General features: G+C 45.0%; 1 protein-coding gene across 4 annotated transcripts in view; it reads right to left on the bottom strand.

Moving 5' to 3' along the window:
• ATP8B1 (ATPase phospholipid transporting 8B1) overlaps positions 1–26,393 on the bottom strand; it is a 158,347-nt gene extending 131,954 nt beyond the window's left edge. For 3 of the 4 annotated variants that reach the window (XM_008013974.3, XM_008013973.3, XM_008013976.3), the window contains exon 1: positions 25,410–26,393. The gene's annotated coding sequence lies outside the window, so the exon portion shown is untranslated. Of the gene's footprint in view, positions 1–24,363; positions 24,458–25,409 lie in introns of those variants that run through there. The other variant, XM_008013975.3, reaches the window with a different exon arrangement.
• Positions 26,394–26,598: the final 205 nt, after the last annotated feature.

Here is a 26,598-nt window from a genome sequence, read left to right as displayed (position 1 = left end):
TGCCTAGCTAATTTTTTGTAGTTTTTGTAGAGATGGGGTTTTGCCATGTTGGCCAAGCTGGTCTCGAACTCCTGGGGTCAAGCGATCCTCCTACCTTAGCCTCCCAAAGTTCTGGGATTACAGGCGTAAGCCACGTCACCTGGCCAAGACTGACACTTAATACCCTTTTGTACCTTTTGAAGGTTGCACCATTTGCATGTATTACCTATTCCAAAAATTAAATGAAAAAACAAAATAATAGGTGGAACAAAACCGAAGCTTGGAAACTGTGGGAGCCCTTTATCAGGAAATAACAAACATGATGGTATCACATCTTGACTTTTCAGTGATGGTCAACAACAGAAGCATTTACCAGATAGTGAGCTCCCCACGTGCAAGCGGCAACTTTAATTGTACTGTAAATCTTTGTCCTTACCTTAGTTATCTGTTGCTGCCTAACAAAATACCCTGAAATTTAGCAGTTTGAACCACAAGTATTTATCATCTCGGTTTCAATGGTTCGAGAACCTGGGTATGGCTCAGGATCTCTTTGCAAGGCTGCGGTCAAGGTGTGTGCCAGGGCTGCAGTCATCTAACGGTCTGCCTGGGGAGATCCACCTCCAAGCTCACTCACAGGGTTACTGGCAGGATTCTGTACTCGTGGGCTGTTGGCCAGAGGCTAGCTTCAGTTCCTTGCCATGAATGTCTCTCCATGGGGCAGCTGGCTTCTCTTACAGCAAGTGAGAGGGTGAGAGAGCAGCAGCAAGAGGAAAGTGGGATGTTTCTGTGTCCCAGCCTCAGAAGTGACATCCCGTAACTGTGGCCATATTTTATTCACTAGAAGGGCATCACTAGGTCTAACCCCTGCTCAAGGGAGGGGATTTCCCAGAAACAGAAAAAATCACAAATTACACTTAACAAGAATCCTGAGATATTTTAGAAAGGTTCCAAATTTGGCCAAAAGTAACTTGAGAAGGCTCTTATGGACCAAGCATAAGAAGTCTAGCAGGGCTGGGTGTAATGGCTCATGCCCGTAATTCCAGAACTTTGGGAGGCCGAGGTGGGCAGATTGTTTGAGCCCAGGAGTTTGAGACCAGCCCAGGCAACATAGCAAAACCCCATCTCTACAAAAAATACAAAAATTAGCTAGGCATGTGCTTGTGGTCCCAGCTGCTCTGGAGGCAGAAGTGAGAGGATCGCTTGAGCCTGGGAGGTCGAGGTTACAGTGAACCGTTACTGCACCACTGCACTCCAGCTGGGTGACAGAGTGATACCCTCTCTCAGAAAAAAAAAAAAAAAAAAAAAAAAAGAAGTCTAGCAGCAGAGAGAAATTACTTCACTCAAACCAGCATCGAGAGAGGCAGATAATTAGGAGCACTCACAGACAGAGCTGAAAGGCTCCCAGAAGGGGCAAAAATAAAATGTAAAATTAACCTATGAAATCCAAAGTTGGTGTCAGGTATAATAGCCTAATGTTCACTTTTTAATGTTAGCAACACTGAACATGGTATTTCTACCTTATTTTTGGTGTAATTATCCATTCTTAACTTTTGTAATGAAAGAAAATGTAGGGCAGGGCGCAGAGGCTCACGCCTGTAATCCCAGCACTTTGGGAGGCCAAGGGGGTGGATCATGAGGTCAGCAGTTCGAGATCAGCCTGACCAACACGGTGAAACCCTGTCTCTACCAAAAATACAAAAAAATTAGCTGGGTGTGGTGGCGGACGCCTGTAATTGCAGGGACTTGGGAGGCTGAGGCAGGAGAAGTGCTTGAAAACCCGAAGGCAGAGGTTGCAGTGAGCCGAGATTGCCCACTGCACTCCAGCCTGGGCAATAAGAGCAAAACTCCATCTCAAAAAAAACAAAAAATGAAAAAAATAACATAGGTAAATTAACACTTATAATATTAAACAGTCTTTTTTGGCTAAACCTGTCATAAATCACCACAGCATATAAATAAATGCTAGAGCTTAGATGGTGAATAAACCAACTGGCCTTGAAGCCCATGTTTCTAATTCTCATAACAGATTTATTATGAATCTCAAATTTCACAAATTTGTCTATCTATGTAAAATTGTTTTGGAAGATGTCAATAAATGTAGAGAAATGTTTAAAATCTGAAGTTAGAAAAAGGTAAACATTCGTTTTTAATCTTTTGCTTACTTGAGTAAACCCTTGAAAGGATTAAAAAATATCCAACTTGTGAAATTTGTTTAAAGTCCTTTTAAAATAAAAATGCATAAATGTATAATTACTCTAAACCTAACTGAAGACTTTATAGAATTCACCCAGTCTGAAAACAGAGGTCTTCTGGCCTGTCTCCCAAGTCACTATGCACAGCTGTGGGAAACATCCTGTTGTATGTTTACATATATTAACAGCTTCGGGAATTTCACAATTAAAACTATGGTGGGCTGTCTTCCAATTCAGGCAGGCAGGTGTGGGGGTGTGGAGAGTGGGCAAACCGGAAATGAAAACAAGCTTCTCGAAAGATGGAGGGAAAGGAAGTCATAATTACTTAGCAATCAGGAGTCCATATAGTTTGCCACTTCTAAACGCTGGAGGGATTTCATTTAAACTCTAAGAAATACACTTGTTCAATCCTTACATTTTGCAACCTTCAAAATTTCTTAATTGGCTTCAACCAAGAGGTTGCCTGATGGAGGTGATATTGTATACGATATGTAAAAAACCTTTATTTTTTCTGTGGACAGTTTCACCCCAGTAGAAGGAAGCTGTGGTTTCACCTTTCTCTCTTTTGTTTTTCCAGCATGCCCACCCCTCCTCCTGACATAACTGATTAGGAAAATGATTTCTAACTGGTCAAGAGTCCAGCCTCGACAGCCACGTCTCTGGTTCCGTCAGAATTTCTACAGAAGACAATTTCCTTGTCTCAGCAAGGTATGTATGATATATGTGGCCTGGTCAGTGGCCGGCTGCTCAAACAGAGTTGTGTTTGGGTCAGTCCACTGTTGGAAATGTTAAAATCAGACATGAAGACTGTTCACATAACCACTGCTGGTCAGAGATGAGTAATCTCCAAGAACACCAAAAAAGGAAGCTTAAATGCTGATTGGCCTTCTTCAAAATCACTTGGGAAACTCCAGAAAGGGAAGGGATAAAACACAGGAACTTCTACTTTTTTAAAGTCTCCCGAGGTGATTTTTAATCCTCAGAAGTTGGGACGGAGTTCCTGATCTAGGTTGAAGTGTAATGTGAATTCCATTCTTGCCCGTAGGTGAGTTACTTTGATCATTATCTTTATTCTTGAGACTATTTCACTCCATCTGGAGAGAGCTGTGTTGAGTTTTGGCAACACTGCAGAGTTGTTAAAATCACAAAACAGAACCACCTGTTTTTGAGCTATATAGGTTATTAGAAAAAAATCTCCAAAATTCTTTATTTTTACAAGAGGAATCCAGAGCTCAGAAAGATTAGGGGAGGTGAGAGTGCTGAACTTGTATTTAGTCTCCCTGTGCCTCCATGTCTCCATCTGTAAAGTGGAAATTAATATATTCATTAATTAATCAGTTATTGAATGCCTACTAGGTTGTGGACTCTAGGGATGAAGAAGATATGGTGATCTCTCACTATCACTTAAATCCTAACACAGACTGTTACAGTTCAATATGGGAAACATAGGCGGGTGCAGTGGCTCGCACCAGTAATTCCAGCACTTTAGGAGGCTGAGATGGGAGGATAACTTGATGTTGATGCCAGGAGTTTGAGACCAGCCTGAACAACATAAGGAGACCCCCTGTCTGTACAACATTTTTTCTTTTTTAATTAGCCAGGCATGGTGGCACACACCTGTAGTCCTAGCCACTCAGGAGGCTGAGGCTGGAGGATGGCCTGAGCCCAGAAATTTAAAGCCGCAGTGAGCTGTGTATGATCAGGCCACCACACTCTAACCTGGGCAACAGAGCGAGAACCCATCTCTAAAAAACAGTAATAATAATATTTAAAATACAGTAAATGCCAGGAGAAGACAATATGCTCAGGTTGCAGTGGCAGCTTAGCAAAACCATACCTAACCCAGCCTGGGAAGCACATGGGAGGCCTCTGCCATAGGCCAGAAAGCTGCTGCAGTGAAATCCATTTAATTGGAGAATGGAGCAGAAAGGGCAGAAGATGCAAAGATGACCTGCTGTCTATAGAATTTGCGAAAATAAGATGAAGCAATGGTTTGCCAGTAGCAAATAACTACACATATATGAGTTATGAAATTAAGTAAAACTAATCAAGGCCACCCACAGCTGCTGCATTGCAGACGCCAATCCAGCATCCTTAAGTTACACCATTCATTTATTTCCATCATTTTCCCCACAGGTTTATATCTAGACATTTCCATAAACCCAAGTAAATTTTTTATGCCTGTAGGCATCCTATTAAGAGTCTACTCTTTATAGGTGTCTACTTTCCAAGCTGTTCTCTGTCTTGACTATACATGAGAGAATCAGTCAGGTTTATCCCAGATTGGCTAATAAGACTCTCTGGCAAGGAGAACTCAGGCATCAATGTTTTTGATGCTTCCCAGGTGAACTTGAGAATCTCATTTACCAAAAAGTCAAGAATGAATGGCGCACATACACACAGACAGAAAATTCTTCAGTCACCTCTGGTTTATGCATTTTTAGAAAGGCTCCAGATAATGTGAAATCTATTTGTTTGAGCCTTGACTATAATATGATTCTTTTAGGAAAACAGATTTACTGTCTAAATGATACCTGGCTCAGATTAATTCTAGTTTGTTTTTTTTTTTTTTTTTTTTGAGACGGAATCTCACTCTTGTTGCCCAGGCTAAAGTGCAATGGCACAATCTTGGCTCACTGCAAACTCGCCTCCTGGGTTCAAGCAATTCTCGTGGCTCAACCTCCCGAGTAGCTGGGATTACAGGCGCCCACCACCATGCCCAGCTAATTTTTTAATATTTAGTAGAGACGGGGTTTCACCATGTTGGCCTGGCTGGTCTCAAACTCCTGAGCTCAGGTGACCTGCCAGCTTAGCCTCCCAAAGTGCTGGGATTACAGGCGTGAGCCACCGTGCCCAGCCTAGTTTGTCTTTTCTAAAGATGCACTGGCTGATGGGAGGCAGGGACATTCCTAGAAGTATGATAGGTGACAGAGAATACACTGTCCAGGTTAAGAATGCTCTACAGAGAGACTATAAAATAGAAACTGTAAAGATTACAGGGGAAAGAGGGCATCTGATGGAACGCAGGCATGGATAAGATAATATTTACGTATCTTTATGTTTAACAAAAGTGCTAACATGCTTACTGTGGTCCTCTGAAACTGATGACAGGCACACAACAGGGTGGACACATATGGTTTAACAAACAAGTCTTTTTTATGTATTTATTTCCTTTAATAATACAGAAAGACTGCGGGGAATAAGAACTTTAAAAATATCAAATATGCCTGGTAGATGCTGCCTTAAGTGAAGCAAGACTCCTGATATTCACAAGAAGAGACAATATAAAAGGAAACTGAGGGCCAGGCACGGTGGCTTATGACTGCAATCCCAGCAATTTGGGAGGCCAAGGCAGGTGGATCACTTAAGGTCAGGAGTTCAAGATCAGCCTGGCCAACATGGTGAAACACCATCTCTACTAAAAATACAAAAATTAGCCAAGCATGGTGGCATGCGCCTGTAATCCCAGCTACTCAGGTGGCTGAGGCAGGAAAATTGCTTGAACTGGGAGGCGGAGGTTGCAGTGAGCTGAGATCGCGCCACTGAACTCCAGCCTGGGTGGCAGAGCAAGACCCCATCTTAAAACAAATAATAAAAGTAAAACTAAAAAAGGAAATTAAGCATTGAAGAAAACACAAAAGCTGTCTCCTCTACCATACATTGAAGGGTACATGGTGACAGAGCTGTTGTCATTTCAACAGTATTTCTGGGCTTCCCCTGTTCTCTACATCCTTGCTACTCAAGAAAGAAAGAGGAGCAGAGGGCATAACTCAGGAGGGACTCCTACTTTAACTTTAACTGGGGTGGGCAGAGACTACGCTGAAGAAATGACACTTTAGCCAAAAGGCAAAAGATAAGGAGCCATTCAGAGGAAGAGCTTTTCAAGCGAGAAAGCAGCAAATCTGAAGTTCCTGGGACAGGAAGGGACTCGTCATGCTTCAGAAACTGAAGTAGAAAAAGAATGGAATTTGCAGGGGGAAGCCAGGGTCGGGGCAGGCTGGGCATGGTGAGCTGTGGAGAGAAGGTGGCTGTTGTTAAAACCACAGCATGAGCTACTGAAAGAGTTGGCAGGATCTGAGTGGGGTACTCTGGTTTGGAAGGGGCGGGGTAGAAACATAGCCCTCATGTGAGAAGGCTACTGGAATGGTCCAGGAGAGGGAGGATGACAGCTTGAACCTTGTGGATGGCAGCGGAGATAGAGGTTATTGGGTGGAGTCAAGGTCTTCCAGAGGTAGAAGCAACAGGCCTTGGAGATGGATTGGAAATGAAGGCGGGGGCAGTCTGGAAGAGAAAGGGGTCAGAGATCGAGTCCAGGCTTAAGCCAGAAGGCTTAAGCACCGGCTAGAGGGGTATCATCTTCTCAACCGATGTCAGAGTTCAGTGCTCAAGGTGCTGTGTTTAGGGACATGCAGGAGAGTATGAAACGTGCCTATGACTAAGTCCTGCGGGACCATAGTGTTTTAAGAGGACTCCTACCATGGTTTAGGGTAGAATTCCTCAACCTCAACCCTAGTGACATTTTGGGTAAGATACTTCTTTGTTGTGGAGGCTGACCTGCATATTGTAGGATATTTAGAAGTATCCCTGGCCTTGACCACTAGACACTTGTAGCATCCTGAATTGTGGCAACTTAAAATGTTCCCCAGGGAGCAAAAGTCACATCTGGTTGACTAAGTTAGGTATACTTTTACAAAGTCTTTAATAAACTGCTGCCTGTCTTCTGTCTCAAAAAGTTCACAGGCAGGCCAGGATAAGAGCTTCACAAATCATTTCAACTTTCTCATGTTCCGGCTTTGTTGACAAGCACCTAAAATTGACTTTAAAACACCAGACCTAGTATTAAGGTGGATGCTGCCTCATCGAATTAGGAAACAATTGGAGTTATACTAACCCCAAAATACACAAGATCTTGAAAACTCTTTATCCTTTGTCTTTTGACAACAACATAAACCCAAAATAGAACAATGAGTGGATACAGCTGTTAGCTGGTTTTTCCCCTGTATGTAAATATTTCATAGCTCAGAGTTATGGGATGGCGTTTATTTCCAAGTACCATTTGTAAAAATATCTCTAACCCAAACTAAAATGCCACAAGAGTCCATTTTTTCCCAAGTAGATGCTTAAAAAAATTCCTGGTATTTTTGTTACGTTTCCAAAATATGGCAATAAGTACCAAAAGTTAGTGCAAAAATCTTTAAATATCTATTTTTGTTGTTGTTGTTGTTTGTTTTGTTTCTTGAGATGGAGTCTTGCTCTGTTGCCCAGGCTGGAATGCAGTGGTGCGATCTCGGCTCACTGCAAGCTCCACCTCCTGGGTTCAACTGATTCTCCTGCCTCAGCCTCCTGAGTAGCTGGGATTTCAGGCACACGCCACCACGCCTAGCTAATTTTTGTATTTTTAGTAGAGATGGTGTTTCACCATGTTGGCCTGTCTGGTCTCAAACTCCTGACCTCAAGTGATCCACCGGCCTCAGCCTCCCAAAGTGTTGGGATTACAGGCGTGAACCACTGTGCCCGGCTGTAAGTATTTATTTGTGTTTGTGACTATTTTACTAAGTTATGAAGTCTAAGAAAGAACTTGATTATTCTCCTCTGGCAACTTAGGAAGGAGTAAAAGTCATAGAATTCACTTAATTAGGCTACGGTGGATTCTTTTTATTGTAGAGTCACTATAAAAATAGCCAACAATTATTGGTTCGATGTTGTTCAATGGCTTTCTCTCTCATAAAACGTGCCTCTAATAATGGCAGCTAATGCTAGTGCCTCTCAGTGTGGAAAGGCATGTTTCTGAGTTCACTATTTAATATGTAATTATAGAACAGCTGCTACAATTTAAGAACTGCGCTGGGGGCTGAGCTACAACATGAGTCTTGCCAAGGTGCTAGTCTTACCGAGGTGGCCACTAATGTAAACACAGACAAGTAGACCAGCAATGACAATATAACTCAGGGATGCTACACCCCTGGGCCCACATCTGTCCTGCTTCTCACCTGCTCAAGGTGACAGGACTAAGGAATCCTAACACACCTTTTCCTGCTGTGGCTGGACATGACCTCAGAATCCTGCTCATCAAACACCTCTTAGCCAGGGATTCTCAATCTGGAGTAGGCACCAGAATCACCGGGAAGTTTTGTTAGGACACTGACTGCTGGGTCTTAACCCTAGAGCTTCTGAGTCAGCGAGTCTAGAGTGTAACCCCCGGTTGTGCTGATATGGCTGGTCCAGGACCATATTTTGAGAACCAGTGTCTAGGCAACCACCACTGATCAAGCCACATCTGAGATAAAAGCCAGCTACCACCTCCGAGATGGTACCACCCATGCTAGGATGAGAATGGACAGGGAACCACCAGAACAAAGGAGGGGTCCCTCACTTTGGTGTGGGAAAGCGAAGGAATCAGAAAATCTTCCAGGAGGAGGTAGCACCTCCTGGAATATTTGCAACTATACGATGCTCAGAGCTAGTCTAAAAATGTGCCTGTAACAGTCAGAGAAACAAGCAAAGAAATTAAACAAAAATCCCAGGATCACCTTTTAAGTGGAGACCAATTGGTCCAGGGCGGAGGAGGGGAGAATCCACTAAATGTAACATAAACAGGACATTCAAGCTGAGAATGTTGCTGGGTATCTTCTAATCTAAGCCCCTTTATTTCTTTTTTTCTTTTTTTTTAGATGGAGTCTTGCTCTGTTGCCCAGGCTGGAATGCAGTGGTGCAATCTTGGCTCACTGTAGCCTCTTGAATCCCGGGATCAAGAGATTCTCCTGCCTCAGCCTCCTGAGTAGCTGGAATTATAGGCACGTGCCACCACGCCTGGTTAATTTTTGTATTTTTATTGGAGACAGGGTTTCACCATGTTGGCCAGGCTGGTCTCAAACTCCTGACCTCAAGTGATCCACCCACCTCGGCCTCCCAAAGTGCTGGGATTACAGGTGTGAGCCACTGTGCCCAGCGAAGCCCCTTTATTTCAATAACACAATGTGTTCTTCTACTGGTTCATGGAAACTAGAAACGCAAAAAAATGTTAAAGGGTGTTTTTAAAAATTAAGATTTGCTTGAAAGAGATATTATTATCTTTTTTAATGTCTAGTAAGGGGTATTGAAATATAGCAGATATGGAGAACAGTATCAACTGGGAACAGAAAAATGACCCCTAACAACTTAGAGCTTGGACAAATTTGAGAGTTTACAAAGACTGCCAGACAGGATGTTATGTTAGAAATATATTTAAGCGATATTAAAATAAGTATTCAAATACAAAATTTTGAAGACAAGAAACTTTGTAATATTCATATTAAATTCTAAGGGTATTCTGGACCGGAAATCATTGTATAATGCCTAAGATATCATGGTAAACAAAATTTTACAAGCAAATAAAATGTACTTTAGTTCTCACAATGGTCACCAATCTTTATATACCCTTAGTCCTCTGCCAAGTGCAATTAAAGCCATTTTATGCTTACTGATTTCCTTATGACTCACACAAAAAAATCTAAAAGACGACAACTTCATCTGATAAAAAGTGGGCCTAAGAGCTCCATCAAGAACACTGCAGTGGAGCTCCATCTAGAACACTGCAGTGGAGCTCCATCTAGAACACTGTGGATGGAGCTCCATCTAGAACACTGTGGGTGCAGCTCCATCTAGAACACTGTGGGTGGAGCTCCATCTAGAACACTGCGGGTGCAGCTCCATCTAGAACACTGCAGTGGAGCTCCATCTAGAACACTGTGGGTGGAGCTCCATCTAGAACACTGCAGGTGCAGATCCATCTAGAACACTGCAGGTGCAGCTCCATCTAGAACACTGCAGTGGAGCTCCATCTAGAACACTGTGGGTGGAGCTCCATCTAGAACACTGTGGGTGGAGCTCCATCTAGAACACTGTGGGTGGAGCTCCATCTAGAACACTGTGGGTGGAGCTCCATGTAGAACACTGCGGGTGGAGCTCCATCTAGAACACTGTGGGTGGAGCTCCATCTAGAACACTCAGTGGAGCTCCATCTAGAACACTGTGGGTGGAGCTCCATCTAGAACACTGTGGGTGGAGCTCCATCTAGAACACTGTGGGTGGAGCTCCATGTAGAATACTGCAGGTAGGGAGCGTTGGCCCCGCTATACCATTTCCTCTTGCAATTTTGGCTTCTTTGCCATGAGCTTCTTTTTCAAAGCTGGCTTTTAGAGTCCATTGATTGCTGATATTTACTGATTTTTAATTTTTAAAAAGTCTATTCCTTTAAAATTGCTCTAAAGTTTGTCAAACCTTAGGGGTTAGGTACCTTTTTGAATGTCAATATTTTTTCTGGAGGTTTAACATCTATCAAAATGGAGAAAAAATATATTTAAAATAAATAAGCCTCATTTGAAATTTTGCAGATCTTCTAAAGGGACCTATATAGTATCCATTGTGTAGACATAACAGTACTGGATAAAAGTGAATATTAGTCCCAGATACTTGGGAGGCAGAGGCGGGAGGATCCCTGGAGCCTAGGGGTCTGAGGCTGCAGTGAGCTATAATTAGACACTGCACTCCAACCTGGGCGACAGAGTGAGATCCATCTCTAAAACAAGACAAAGTGAGTAGGGAATGAACAAAATAAAACCTATTATATATCCCTGCTACCAGAAACACATATATTTTATTGTCATCTGGACCTACAATGCTTGAAATTATTTACAACCTGTAAATCTTAAAATTGGAAGCTTATGACAAATGAGGTCACAGAGAGGCATGGAATTACAATGAGAGAGTATCCTATAAAACATCAGGTCCATCATTTGAAGCACAAAAAAATTGGATCTTAGAAAATTAACCGGCCGTGCGTGGTGGCTCTCAACATTTTGGGAGGCCAAGGCGGGAGGATCACATGAGGCCAGGAGTTCGAGATCAGCTTGGCCAATAGGTGAAACCCCATCTCTACTAAAAATACAAACAATTAGCCAGGTGTGGTGGTGCACATCTGTAATCTCAGCTACTTGGGAGGCTGGGGCATGAGGATCGCTTGAACCCGGGAGGCAGAGGTCGTAGTGAGCCAAGATTGCTCCATTGCACTCCAACCTGGGTGACAGAGTGAGATGCTGTCTTAAAAAGAAAGAAAAAGAGAGAGAGAGAGAGAGAGAGAAAAGAAGGAAGGAAGGAAGGAAGGAAGGAAGGAAGGAAGGAAGGAAGGAAGGAAGGAAGGAAGGAGAAAAAAGAAAAGAAAATTAACTGCTCATCACTGAACTAGAAGTTAGGAAAAGAGTACCTAACCCAGTTCCTGGCACCACCCACTCCCCCAAACCCTGCTTCCCTTGTGTTTCTCATCTGTTCCATGGGGATAATTCCTGTTCTGCCAACTCCCAAATGAGGAGATTTTAAAACTATGAAGTGCTTTAAAAATGTAAAGAATTGCTATTATTAGCTGAGGTCAGCCAACCATTCAGTGACTCACCAGAGCTGACATCTCCTGGGCTTGTTTCCCAAAACCGGGCTGCTGTTTATTACAAATCATAGTTATTGAAGATGGAAAAAATACCACAACACAGCCCTTTCAGGAGAATAGGAAAATCAGTCCTCCTCCCACTCCCACCCCCAAATGCAACAAAATGCTTGGCAGATCCAGGAGTTTCTATAAGGAGCTTGAATATACAGGAAGTCCACAAATTACAAATGATTTTGTGTTCCAAGAGTTCATTTCTGGGTGGGTTACCAGATGAAATATAGAACACAGAGTTATGTTGGACATTAACATAAAGAACACATCATTTTCAGTATAAGTCAGTCTCAAACATTGCATAGGACATAGTTATACTAAAAAAAATTACTGATCGTTTGTCTGAGATTCAAACTGAACTGTGTCCTGTATTTTTATTTGTTAAATTTGGCAACCCTATCTCTGAGTCATTTGGATTGATTTTCCAACCTTCCCCTGTGAGTTCTTGGAAAGAACTTTCGCCTTGTGAGTCTGGAAACACGACTGCAATTTCTGGTTTTGTCAATTACTAGTTCTGAGACTTCAGGCAAGTTATAATTCCTTTGCTTGCAAAAAGAGACCAGGAAATTAATACACCATGGGACTAAGTGGGTCAATACAACATGTGGAAATACAGTACATTAAGCACAAAAGCAGCACTACTTTGTTATCCCACCCTACACACGTGAAAAGAGTGGTTTGGTTTTTAAGTCAGGCCACACCAGCCAATTTTAAAAGTCGGTTTTCTACAAGAAATTCCCTGGCTTTAGCAAGTTCCTGTACCATACAAAGCGCCCCTTTCCCACATATGAGAACGTTTTGAGCCATGTATGGCAGCCCTGTATCAGCCCTCCACCCTGTCATCTTTGTCCATAAAGCAGGGCTTGTGACTTTGCACAAATGCTTTTTTTTTTTTTTTTTTTTTTTTTTTTGCTCACATGTACATACTTTGAGGCCAAAACATAGTTGATTACTTTACAAAAATTAGTCCAAACTAAAAGGCTGATACCAACGATAGGAAGCACTGGCTTCTGAAGCGTTTCCAGCATCCACAAGCAGCTCCTTAAACTCAATCCTATGCTGCAATTCCCAAAATTGTGTCTCCAGCCCAGACTTCTGAATCACCCATGCTTGACCTCCGACCACACCCAGATGTCCCAGCAACTCAAACTAAACATAATCGAAGCTACGTTCATGTTCTAAAACTACTCCTTCGCCTCAGTGACACCATCACCTTTTGTCACTTATGTTAGAAATCTGAGAATTATCGACGATTCTCTTCTTCTACATCTTCAAATCCAACACATCACGAAGACCAGGATTCCCCTTGTGAAGTGCAGCTCCTACTTTCCACTTCTCATCCCCACTCCCATTATCGGGCCCAGGCCCCCACCCTCTCGCTCATGGACACTGCAGCAGCCTCCCAAATTTCTTCTCCTTGCTTCTGGCCTCATTTCCTGCCCCACTCCCTCCCCCCACCCCACAAACAACCCATTCCCCATATTATAGTCTCTGGATTATCAGCCAAAACCAGGAATCAAATCACATCACTCCACTGCTTAAAAATATGTTAGTGACTTCCTATCAGGTTCTCTGCAGTTTGGTGCCTGCCTCCCTCATACAATGGCAGCCCGAGCTGTCACCCCCGGTATTCTGGCCTCTCACAATTCCTAGAGCACAGTACTAAGCTCTCACCCACGCCAGGGCCTTTGTACATGCTGTTTCCATTGACTGGACCACTCTTCCCCTGACTGGTACCTTCTTATCCTCTAGGTCTCAACTTAAGTATAACCTCCTTCAAGAGGCCCCACCCCCTGGGCCATTTTTTAAATTATGCTAAAATAGACAAAGCATAAAATTTACCATTTTAACTACTTTTATTTTATTTATTTTATTTTTTTGAGACAGAGTCTTGCTCTGTTGCCTAGGCTGAAGTGCAGTGGTGCGATCTCCGCTCACTGCAACCTCTGCCTCCTGGGTTCAAGCAATTCTCCTGCCTCAGTCTCCCAAGTAGCTGGGATTACAGGCATGCACCACCACACCTGGCTAATTTTTGTATTTTTTAGTAGAGATGGGGTTTCACCATGTTGACCAGGCTGGTGTTGAACTCCTGACCTTAGGCAATTTGTACACCTCAGCCTCCCAAAGTGCTGGGATTACAGGCACGAGCCACCACGCCCGGCCTTTAATGCCTTCTAAGTGATATTAAGTGCATCCACATGATTCTGCAATTACCACCACCACCCATCCCTAGAAATTTTTCATCTTCCCAAAGTGAAACTCAGGGTCCATTAAAGACTAACTCCCCATTCTCCCCTGGTCCCAGCCGCTGGCAACCACTGCTCAATTTTCTGTCTCTATTAACTTGACAATTCTGGCCACTTCATATAAGTGGAATCGCAAAATATTTGTTTGTCCTTTTGTGTCTCACTTATTTCATTTAGCATAATGTCTTCAAAGTTCATCCATGTAGCATGTATTAAAATTTCCTTCCTTTTTTCTTTTTCTTTTCTTTTCTTTTTTTTTTTTGAGGCCGAGTTTCACTCTGCTGTCCCTGGTGGAGTGCAGTGGTACGATTTTGGCTCACCGTAACCTCTGCTCCCGGGTTCAAGTGATTCTTGCGTCATAGCCTCCCGAGTAGCTGGGATTACAGGTGTCCACCACTACGCCTGGCTAATTTTTATATTTTTAGTAGAGACAGGGGTTCACCATGTTGGCTAAGCTAGGTCTCAAACTTCTGGTCTCAAGTTGTCCCCCAGACTTGGCCTCCCAAAACGCTGGGATTACAGGCATAAGCCTCCGTGCTCAGCAAAAATTTCCTTCATTTTTAAGGCTGAGAGATATCCTAATCACATGGATACATCAATTCTGTTTGTTCATTCATTTGTCAGTGGATGCCTGGGTTCCTCCTAGGCCATTTAAAAGTAGGTCCTCGTTATTCTCTTAGAAATATCTTATTTTTCTTTAAGGCCCTTGTCACAGATTATAATTCTAATATCAAATTGTTTCATGTCTCTTTTGTTCAGTATTTTGTTTAGTCTGTCTCTCTCATCGAACTCTCAACAACCCTGTAACCTCCCTGAGGGGAAGGGCACGTCTGCTTTGTTCCTGACTGTATTTACTGGCAGTACCTGGCAATGTAGTGGGTATTCACTAAGTAATTGTTGAATCACTGAATGAAAGAAAATCACTAGGCCACCAGAAGGCCCCTTGTGTTTAGAGTCACTGTGCACTTTGTAATCAATTGTGAAGGTGAGCAAATGCACACTTACATCCACACACACATATTTGTAGCTCTCTGGGCACAAAACATTCCTTTTATAACATGTCAGTCTATTTGCAACTAGCACACATTTCCATTGCCTGTGCATTTTTTCAAGAATGTATCATGTGCAAAAGTAGCTAGTGTGTTTGACAGTATAAAGAAATTAAGTATTGACAAACAATACAATATGGATGAATTTTTTTATTAATTTTTTTTTTAAACAATTAAAAAAAATTGCAACAGGGTCTCACTATGTTGCCCAGGCTGGTCTCGAACTCCTGAGCTTGTGCGATCTGCCCACCTCAGCCTTCCAAAGTGCTGGGATTACAGGTGTGAGCCACCGTACCCGACCATAATATACACTAAAAACATTACGCTAAGTGTAAAAAGATGATCACAAAAGACCACATATCATACGATTCCATTTATATAAAATGTCCAGAATTGGCAAACCCGTAGAAGCAGAAGGTAGATGAGAGGCTGCCGGGGCTGCAGGGACAAGGAGATAAACGAGGCACAGCTCAAAGGTACACGATTTCTCTTAGGGGGTGATGAAAAGGTTCTAACACAGATTGTGGCAATGGGTGCACAGCTCTGTAAATATACTAAGAACCACTGAATTGTATATTTTAAAAGGCTGAATTGTATAGTACATGAATTAGATCCCAATATAGTTGTTTAAAACAAAAAATCCATGTGTATGGAGATGGGGAGTGGCTGGAAAGAGCTTAACCTCCCAATTAGGCAAAAGACAAACAGGATAGGGTAGGGGACTAGGGGCTTGTGAGTGGCAATACCTGCGACAGCCGCCCTGGCAGGACAGCCTGTGGGTTACAGGCCACCCTCCTGTCAGTGAAGTCAAGTCCTCTGCTTCCTGAAAACCGTCTCTCTTTTCTAACAATGCCCTTTCCTCCAAACTAGGAAGACAGGCTGACGGTAAACACAAAGTTCTCTGAACCAAAGCCTTATATGTATGTTTCTGAGGAGCCTCTTTATAACCTAGTTGCAAGTGATCTGAACACAGCCCAGCGAATTTCCAGCATTTGAAACTCAGATTTCCTTTTGCGACCCAGGTTCTGCCGAGAAGGTTATCTTTGGCTCCTCTCTCTCTCACACCCCACATCCAATCTCTCCGGAAGTCCTGTTGCCACTCCGATCTATCAAAATAAAAGTTGCACGTATGCCTGTGTCCGATCCCCTTCTCTTTGTGTCCTTTCTTCTCTGTCTTTCTCAAGAATCTGACATTTCAGCTCCACAGCTACCATCCTGGTGGACACTACCCCCCTGGCAAAAGCTTCCCCCCTCACTTGCCTGGCTTTGTCTCCTGCTTGAACTCCTGGATTGGGAGCCTTCTGCCCAGGTGGGTCTTCACACAGATCACGCCACTCCAAGAAGCAATGCCCTGCACTGAGCCGCCATCTTCTAAGAAATCAAAGCCAAAGTCCTTACACAGCCTGGCAAGCTCTGCAAGACCTGGCTCCCCTTCCTCTCTGCCCTTACCTCCTTCTTCTCCTTCCCTTCCCCACTCACTCATTGGAGGAACAGCTAGATAAGCCAAGCACTCTTACCCTAGGGCCTCTGCAGCAAGTTGGCATTAAACAGGAAAGGGGGTGGACACCTAGGGATAGTAGTATTTTTGGTTGGCTTCAAGCTTTGATGAGTTTTTGTGTGTTTTGTTTTACTTTAAAAACCTGCTTTTTAAACACGCAAATCTTTATTTGACTAATTTTCAGGGCACAGTATGAGTATAAACTCATATGAGAGTCTATTGTTCTCTAGAAACCACAGATTAAGGTGTCTTTAACAGATTGACATCTAATTATTACATAAAGGCGTCTGGCTTTTATACCAGGACACCTAGAAGCACATTGTTATAGAGGTGGAACATTGGATAACTCTGCCATGCTATAGTCTGTAACTGACCTTTTGCCTTGCCATGGATTCTACCCTAAGGGGAAAAACAACTCGACATTATTAAAATTTAAAAAAAAAAAAGTCCATTCTATGGCATGTCATCTCTGGAAGGTGGCTGTGGTTAGCAGAGATGGCCAGATGGTGGGGCTACAACCCCGGGGCTTTTACACCCACCCTAACACAGAGGAAAGAGTCACCCATAGCACAGGCCAGTTGGATGATAGAATGGCATATGACAGACATGTGGTGCGTGCCTGTAATCCCAGCTACTTGGGAGGCTGAGGCAGGAGAATCACTTGAACCTGGGAGGTAGAGGTTGCAGTGAGCTGAGATTGCGCCATTGCACTCCGCCTGTGCGACAGAGCGAAACTCCGTCTCAAAAAAAAAAAAAAAAAAAAAAAAAAAACACGAAAAGAAAGAAAGAATGGCATATGACCGCCAGCTCAGTGAGAGCAGCTGCAGGTGAAAAGAAGAGGCACGTGCTGCCTTCAGGTGTCTTCAACACCACCCTGCTCCCACATTCCCTGCTTTCTTATTTCCATGCTACTCTGGAGGAAAGCATGGTAATAAATACTATCATATGTGGCCCTGCCCATCTCATTTATGAAGGATACATTTTACCAAACTGAGTAAGGGGGGCTCAAAAACTGACATGAACAAACAGATACGTGTATGCCCAGGTCCATGGTAGCATTAGTCACAATAGCCAGAGGTGGGCCAGGTGTGGTGACTCACACCTGTCATATCAATACTAGGAGGCAAAGGCAGGAGGATAACTTGAGCCCTGGAGCTCAGCCTGGGGCAACATATCAAGACCCCCATCTCTAAACACACACACACACACACACACACACACACACACACACACTTTTTTCTTTTTTTTTAATTAGCTGGCTGTGGTGGTGAGTGCCTGTAGTCCCAGACATTTGAGAGGCTGAGGCGGGAGGATGGCTTGAGCCCAGGAGTTCAAAGCTGCAGTAAGCTATGATCACAGCACTGCACTCCAGCCTGGGCAACAGAGTGAGACCTTGTCCTAAAAAAATTTTTTTAATTGAAAAAATTACAATAGTGAAAACTACTCAAATATCCATCACAGATGAATGAGTAAACAAATTGTGGTATGTGCATACAATTGAATATTATTCAGCCCTAAAAAGGAAGGAAATTCTGACTCATGCTACAACATAGATGAAGCTTAAGGACATTCCACTAGTGAAATAAGCTAGTCATAAAAGGGCAAATATTGTGTGATTCTACTTAATCTGAGGTACTGTAGAATAGTCAAATTCATGGAGCAAGCAGAATAGAGGTTATAGGGACCAGGAAATAGGAAGAAAGGGGTAGTTACTCTTTTGTGGACAGTGTTTCTATTTGAGATGATGAAAAGTTCTAAAGGTGGATGGTGGTGATGGTTGTACAACAGTGTGAATGTACCCAGTGCCACCGAATTGTGCACTTAAAAAGGATCAAAATGGTAAATGTTATGTTATGCATATTTTACATTAAAAAAAAAAAAAGATCAGGCGCAGTAGCTCACACCTGTAATCCCAACACTTTGGGAGGCCAAGGTGGGCAGATCACTTGAGGTCAGGAGTTCAAGATCAGCCTGGCCAACAAGGTGAAACCCTATCTCTGCTAAAAATACAAAAATTAGCCCAGTCTGGTGGCCATGCCTGTAATCCCAGCTACTCGGGAGGCTGAGGCAGGAGAATCACTTGAACCCAGGAGGCAGAGGTTGCAGACAGCCGAGATCGCACCACTGCATTCCAGCCTGGAGGACAGAGTGAGACCCCATCTCAAAAAAAAAAAAAAAAAAAAAAAAAAAAAATCCCATGAAATATACTTCTACACTAAGAAGACAAGATCATGAGGAACCTCTCCTCCTCTCAAAGTTGTACCGGTACAAATCAGGGCACAGATTTTCTTTTAATTCTTACAATCTTTGTAGTCTGATGAACTTCACACACCTAAGAGTCCTTATTGTAACAAAAGTTCTGGAGGTTGCTGGGTGCAGTGGCACATGCCTGTATTCCCAACTACTCGGGAGACTAAGGTGAGAGAATCACTTGAGCTTAGAAGTTCCAGAACAGCCTGGGTAGTATCTTGAGACCCTGCCTTTAAATTAAAAACAAACAAACAAACAAACAAAAAAACTGGAGGTTGTTACAGCATCTGGAAGTTGATACAGTGCCTGACTTAGAGGACTCACACTTTAATTTTTCAATATAAAGATAGGAGCATTATTTCCCAGCATGAAATGTACAAAACCTACCCATCTCCCTAGTGAGTGAATATTTAAACCACCCAAGTCAAAGGGTTACCTATGTTGTTGTTGTTGTTTTTGTTTGTTTGTTTGTTTTTGAGACAGAGTCTCACTCAGTCGCCAGGCTGGAGTGCAGTGGTGCAATCTCAGCTCACTGCAACCTCTGCCTCCCGGATTCAAGCGATTCTCCTGCCTCAGCCTCTGGAGTAGCTGGGACTACAGGCGTGCGCCACCATGCCCAGCTAATTTTTATATTTTTAGTAGAGACAGGGTTTCACCATGTTGGCCAGGATGGTCTCGATCTCTTGACCTCATGATCTGCCCGCTTTGTCCTCTCAAAGTGCTGGGATTACCGGTATGAGCCATGTTCTTATAGAAAATGTTAAGTGTTCCTCCTGGATTTACAGATCATGCACAGAAATCTCAGAGGATCATGTCAGTAATTCACTAAGTTCCAGGAAGAGAAAATAAGGATTTGTACACAAATCACACCACACTCTATAAAATAAATAGTGCATCCAATCCATGGAAGCTTCCCTACAGCAAGAAGAGACATTCTGATACTAAGTGAAGGACAGTATTTGGTGCCTGAGGGTTTCCAAAGAGGATTTTCTAGTGCAACTCAATTTTAATAAAGGTTAGAAAACTGTTTTCAAACACTACTTGCACTAAATCAAACAAACCGCAACTCCGGTGGAACGAAAGACACTCGGCAGCAAAGTAACAAAGCCATAAACGACAGCCCTGTCAATAAAGACCAAGCTACTAGCCAAAGGTCAGGCTCCACAGTACTCTATGCAGAAGTGCCAGGCTTCTCAATCACGCTGGGGGGATGGTGGCCTTCGCCACTGAAAGGCTGCTGAGGAACACAGGTGACCCTCCTCTCCAGGAGTCAATGTCAGACTGACAAGCTGGTTTCCTACTCCATCCCCACCACAGCTTCCAGGCCCATTTGTCACCTATTAAATGCAAATATACTAGATTGAAAGACTGATAAAGAACACAGATCTTCCCAGCGGAAGTGGCCTGGGCTGTCCCCTGGGACCTAAGGAAACCATCCCTCCATGCAAAGAGGGACAAGGTCCCAAGCAGAAAGAGAGCAAACGCCCGATCTGCTTGCTTGCTTGCTTGCCTCCCTTCCTTCCTTCTTTTTTTTTTTTTGAGATGGAGTCTCGCTCTGTCACCCAGGCTGGAATACAATGGCCTCAGTTCACTACAACCTCTGCCTCCTAGGCTCAAGTAATTCTCCTACCTCAGCCTCCCGAGTAGCTGGGACTACAGGCACATGCCACCACACCCAGCTAATTTTTATAATTTTAATAGAGACGAGGTTTCACTATGTTGGCCAGGCTGGTCTCGAACTCCTGACCTCGTGATCCGCCCACCTCAGCCTCCCAAAGTGTTGGGATTACAGGGGTGAGCCACTGTGCCAGGCCTCTGATCTGCTTTCTCACCAAAGAAGAAACCCAACTCAGGCCCTCTGTGAACCCCATAGGCTTTCATGAAGCAGAGAGTTATACCAAGGTTCTCTGTCATTAGCAATGCCTACCCAGGATCCACAACTAAGAAAACCACAGAGAGCAGCGAACCTTTCAAGAAGCCACAGGGTTCAGAAACTGTCAAGTTTTAAACAGAATAGTAATTAAAAAACAAAACAAAAAAAACAGGAGTGTGGGTCAGGCATGGTGGTTCACACCTGTAATCCCAGCATATTGGGAGGTCCAGGCGGGAGAACTGCTTGAGCCTAAGAGTTCAAGAGAAGCCTGGGCAACACGGTGAGACCCTGTCTCTACAAAAAATAATAATAATAATAATAATAATAGCTGCGCACTGTGGCACACACCTGTGGTCCCAGCCACTTGAGAGGCTGAGGTGGGAGAATCACCTGAACCCAAGAGGTCAAGGCTGCAGTGAGCCATGTTCGTGCCTCTCCCCTCCAGCCTGGATGACAGAGCAAGACCCTGTCTAAAGTAAATAAATAAACAAAAATTAAAAATAGGAAAACAGGAGCGTGGAGGATGAGGGAGAGAAGAGACAACTGAAGTGAGGGGTAAAGGGGGCTCAGGAGCATTCCGCGGGCTTCTACCGTGCGGGAGGAGGTAGCACCCAGGTGAGACAGCAACCAGGCCCCCTCACAAGTTCTCCTGCAAGGTTAAGAGGCAAACGAGCACTCTGGTCCTCTGAGCCACCTGGGCTTAAGAACAATAGTGTAGATCGGAGATTAGAACCTTGCCCCTGCTCTGGGGAACTCTGTCTTTCCAGTGCCTGGTGCAAATGGGCACTGATGTTTGCAAAGTAAATACTAACTTGTAGAATGATTCCTGTTTCCTACATAGCCCAGGAGAAAGGCAATGACTGGGTGAGTGATATTTACAAAGTCATAGCAACAACACAACAATGTATTAATGACTACCTTTTACTGAGCTGTGTGCTAAGTCCTCTACCTAAGCTATCTCATTTGGAACTCATCACAGCCTTGTGAGGCGGTACTATTATTATCCCATTTACAGATTAGGAAACTGAAGCCTAGAGAGGCAAAGTAACTTGCCCTAGGTTATGCACCTAGGAAGCTATGAGGCCTGCGTTTCAATCCAGGTCAAAGGCCTCCAAGCTTGGCAACCTCTGTTTCACTGCTGCCTCTGGACTGCTTGCAGGGATCAGTTATGAAACGTATTTCTCATTGTGGAAGGGTTGGGCAGCAATTTATTTAAAAGTGCAATGCATTTATAAGTATCAGGGAAAGTACTAATATGGCCTTAAGATTCAGGTGATAAAAGTTATCTGTTTTTTAAGAAAATGAGGCATGGTGCAGTGGCTCATGCCTATAATCCCAGCACTTTGGGAGGCCACTTTGGTGAATTGCTTGAGGCCAGGAGTTTGAGACCAGCCTGGCCAACATGGTGAAACCCGTCTCTACTAAAAATACAAAAATTAGCTGGGCATGGTGGCACACGCCTGTGATCCCAGTTACTCGGGAGGCTGAGACACGAGAATCGCTTGAACCAGCGAAGAGGAGGTTGCAGTGAGATCACGCCGCTGCACTCCAGTCTGGGTGACAGAGCAAGATTCTGTCTCAAAAAAAAAAAAAAAAAAAAAAAAAAATGAGAAACAAGACTGATATGTACACATACACACGTATATATACATGCACATATCTAGATACATACATGCACATATATATGCTTTCAGAATCTTCCTCCACAATACCAGGTCTTCAGTGACAGAGGACCTCAAAAGATCTTAGATTAGGTATTACTTTTAGCTGAGCACAGGAATGGGGATTCAGGAGTAACTTGGTTAACGAAATGAAAAGATAACCTATCTTCTTTTTATGTTAACTTCTGATAGCAAATTAATTTTTACTTAATAAGTAAGAAAAAGCCTACAGGCATGAATACAGTTAATCTAACTAAATGTCAACAGACCTGAAAACTCACAAGATACCTGAAGACATCACAAAGAAAAACTTTCCAGGAGACTAAACTAGAAGCAAGTATAGAAACAAACTCTAAAATTAAGTGCTTAAGCAATTTAAAAGGCATCTCTTTTTTAGAGAGATTTGGGACATAAATTGTTCTAGGGCCAAGCACAGTGGCTCACGCCTCTAATCCCAGCACTTCCCAGCACTTTCGGAGGCCAAGGCAGGAGGATTACTTGAGGCCAGGAGTTTTAGATCAGCCTGGGCAACATAACAAGGCTCTGTCTCTATTTACTTGATTTATTAAAAATTTTAAAAAACAACTTGTTCTGGTACCTAAAAAGCAAGTTCCTCTGCATTCATGAGTGCATCGGTTTCTTTTTCAGTGACCGACGCTAAAGAGCAAAGGTAACTCGTAAAAATCTCTCTGGAGTTATAAGAATTACCTGCATTCTGAGAATGTTGCTTAATAAAAACTAAATTGGAATTTTAATTCGTAAAGCAATAAAATATTAAAAATATGCCAGATACTGGCAATAATAGTATTTTTAGATATCAGTCTAATAAAGAAAGTAAGAAACCAACATTCAAACACTGACTATGTATAAAGAATATTCATATGTTCTCTGATTTAATTCCTTCAACAATCCAAAGAGATTGATAGTATCTTCTGCCCTCAACAGAGGTTCAGAAAACTTAAGAATTCATTTAAGGTTATACAATGAGCAATTAAAAGAACTGAAATCTGTGGCCATCTAAATTCGTATGTTTTCCACTTCTCCTTGCTTCAAAAGGAAGGAAAAGAAAGAGGAAAGAGGAGTGGACGGAAGGAAAGGAAAGGAACATTCTATAGCCAGATCTGGTAGTGACTCCATTAGCACTAAGATCCCCTAGACTGAAAATCAGATTAAACATAAAATCAGTCCTGAACTTGCCTTACTACCGAAGACTTCTTTTTGCTAAGCCATTTGCTTTACCACATTATTATTTTAAAACCTCTATTAAACAAAAAACAAAACGAAACCTCTCCCAGTTCTATCACTAGGATGTACTAACAAGTGCACACAGCTGTGTATGTTCCTTAAAATCCATAAGGAAACCTTGAAAGGAGCCAGAGCTGACCTCACACAGGTGGCATCTGTGTTGGACAGTAATAACCACACGAGTCTTGCTCGGCCCTTTATAACCCACACAAAGAATCACTAAAAGTTACTAAAATACAGCCACTGGAAAATGACAAATGCACAAAGTGGTTAATGTTCTTTCCCAAAATTATAGCAAGGAAAACTCCACTACATAATGGAAATCATTAAGAGGATTCAGAGGAGTTAACTGCAGGCAGGCGGGACTTCTCCCCCAGAAAGTAATCAGCTAATAAGCATGAATCATCTTGTGCACAGTCTATGCATTTATAATAGGGTTTAATAAAGCCTTCAACAATAGGCCCAGAATTAATGAATGGCTTCTTAGGTCTAACACAAAAGTATTCCTTAGCCGATGAAAATTAGCGCTTCTCCTTCACATCCGCTGTTGCATCCCCCATTTTTACGGGCTCATATTCACTATCCCTAGAGGCTTTATCACGCGTCGTTTTTTTAGTTTTTTTCCTGAAAGCACTTAACCGTCATCGATAACCTACCGTGTGCTGGGTGATCTCCAAACATCCCACTAGTGTTTTCTTTTTAATTTCCCATGGGTAGGGGCAAAATTTTGAAGGCAATACAACCAGGAAGATGGGAGCGAATATTTTCCCACGCCAACAGGGAGGCCAGTTTCCGGCAGAGGGACTCGGCGGCGTGGGGAGCTACCCAGGAAGGGCTTGCAGCCCCCCAAGGGCAGCGTGTGCAGGCCAAGGGGGTCGGGTAGGGTTGAGCGGGGACTCACCCGGCAGAAAGGCGGCCCAAGTCCCCCTTACTTTTGCGTGTCAATCCCTCTCTCCCATTTTGCATCCTTACTGCACCTCAGTCTCTCCCGCACAGCTGTCACGGATCTGCGCTCCGAGCCTCCCCCCACCTCCGCCCAACCCCGGCAGGGAACACAGGCACACGCCTCCCTCGGAAAAGTTGGGCGGACACTTCAGGACTTTTCTTTCACTTTGGGGAGAAGGAAGAAGTTGGAGAAGTGGGGGCGCGGGGTGTTAAAGCACTGGGCCATTCTCTGCAATATCTCCCCGCGCCCCTCCAACAAGTAGTCCCTCCGCGTGCACACAGCGAGGTGACAGCACCGGGCACCAAACTGCTGAGGGAAGGAGATGCCTGCAGCCATCTCAGCTGGGCTGGCGGACGCGACCCGACAGTCACCGGAAAAACAGTGTCGGTTTTCCCCATCACCTCCCCTCGCCATCCCACAATAAAGCGCACGGAAGCTGTCTGCGCGTACCCTGCCCTGCCACAGGAGCTAAGGAGGAGAGCGATCTCACCCCTCCATCCCTCCGGCAGGTGGGCTGCGGTCAGATACGTTTGGTCCGCAAGTCCTTTTCGGACACATTGGCATCTGCTCCCCCAGAGCGCCCCAGCAGAACCTGGTCACTGGGGACTCCCAGAGGGGCGGTAGCCACCGCACAGAAGCCAGCGGCATCCCCCAAGGAGCCGCAAGCCCTACCTGGCTTAACCCCCGGACGTGTGTGTAGCTACCGATCGAAGAACCCAAACACCCCGAGAGTTCCCTCCTCTAGGCAGGTGAAAACCCCACGGAACTCTCCGCAGCGCTGCCCGCCCAGCTGGCCGTGTCTCGCAGTCCCCGAGGCCACGGGGGCTCCCAGAACCTCCACCCACCTGTGCGGGCTTGGGAGTACTAGGGCGCGGACAGCTGCTGCCGCCGCATCCCTTATCTCCAAAGTGCGGCGGGAACGGCCAGGGGACCTGCAGGACACCGCCGGGCCAGCGGGCTTGAGGCGGTCCGGGGGCCCCCGGCGCCGCTCCCCTCCTTACCTGGCGCTCGCTGGGCCCCGGCTGGGGCATCCGCCGGGTGCGCGCCGCTCCGAGCGCTCGCTGCGCACCTGGCCGCAGACACCGCCCGCTCGGCCCCAGCCCTGGCCGCCGCGCTAGCGCTGCATGGCGCACGGGGGCTGGCCGGGGGCCCCGGGAAGCGTGTCCAGTTGGCGGCGGCACCTCCGGCTCTCGTGGCTCACCAGTGGCTCCTCCGCCTTTCCCCGCCCCGCGTCCGTGCACCCTTCCTCTGCAGCCGCCCTTTTCTCTCCGCTCCGCGGGACCGGCCAAACTGGTTTCTCCGCTCGGGGAGGTGCCTCTCGTCACCCTCCAGCAGCCGCAGCCGCCGAGCCCGGCTGGGGCTGGGGCTGGGGCTGGAGGCGGGCTCGGCCTTCTCCCCTCCCTGTTTCCCTCCCCAGGGCGGAGAGGGGCTGGACTGCAAGCCCCAGGGCGGCCCGAGGCGGCCCAGGTCCAGCTCCTGCCCCACGCCCTCCGTGAGTCCTGGAGTCAGGTGGGCACCCGCGTCAGTCTTCCGAGTCCAGCCTGCGACCCCCTTGCCTGGCCCAGCTTGAGACCTGGCTGCTGCAGCCGCTCTCGGCTCCCGGGGGCCGCACTCGCCACCCCGCCTCTCCAGCCCAGCGTCACTTTCCCGCCGCCCTTGGCTGACTTGGCCGTCACCCTGGGTCGAGGACTGAGCCAGCCTGGAAAGCTGGCGGGGCCGCGGCGCGCCCGGGACCTGAGCTCCCTCGGTAAGGAGATCTGTGTCCTCTTGATGCCAAGTCACGTTTGGGGACCGGTCATCGAGTGAGCGTCAAGGTTCGCCGCGTGGAGGGTGAAGAAAGAGGCCGCACCTCAAGACTTCCAGAAACGTATCCTGTGATTGCAGCCAGCAGGCTTTCTGCCGAGTCCAAACGCTCTCAAGTGTTTTGGGGTTGGAGTCAAAAGGAGTTAAGGTGCGGCACGTGAACCACGCAACGTAGGTGGAAATTTTGGACTCAGTGTCTCGTCGCTGACTGGTGTCTGAGCGGGTGAATCGCTCCTCCCCGGCAGTATAGACATTACCCTCCTTCTTGAGTAGACTTTTACGGCTCCCTGACTATGGACGGAGTCGTTGAGATAAGAATTGAGGAAAGTCAAAGATCAGAGTTTGCTTAAAATGCAGTAGAGGAACCAGGACTCCTAGACAGATTCC

This window comes from Chlorocebus sabaeus, chromosome 18 (genome assembly GCF_047675955.1).
Source record: "Chlorocebus sabaeus isolate Y175 chromosome 18, mChlSab1.0.hap1, whole genome shotgun sequence".
NCBI lineage: Eukaryota > Metazoa > Chordata > Mammalia > Primates > Cercopithecidae > Chlorocebus > Chlorocebus sabaeus.
The sequence above is the reverse complement of the archived record's forward strand: the minus strand, read 5'-3'. Positions and strand labels throughout refer to the sequence as shown.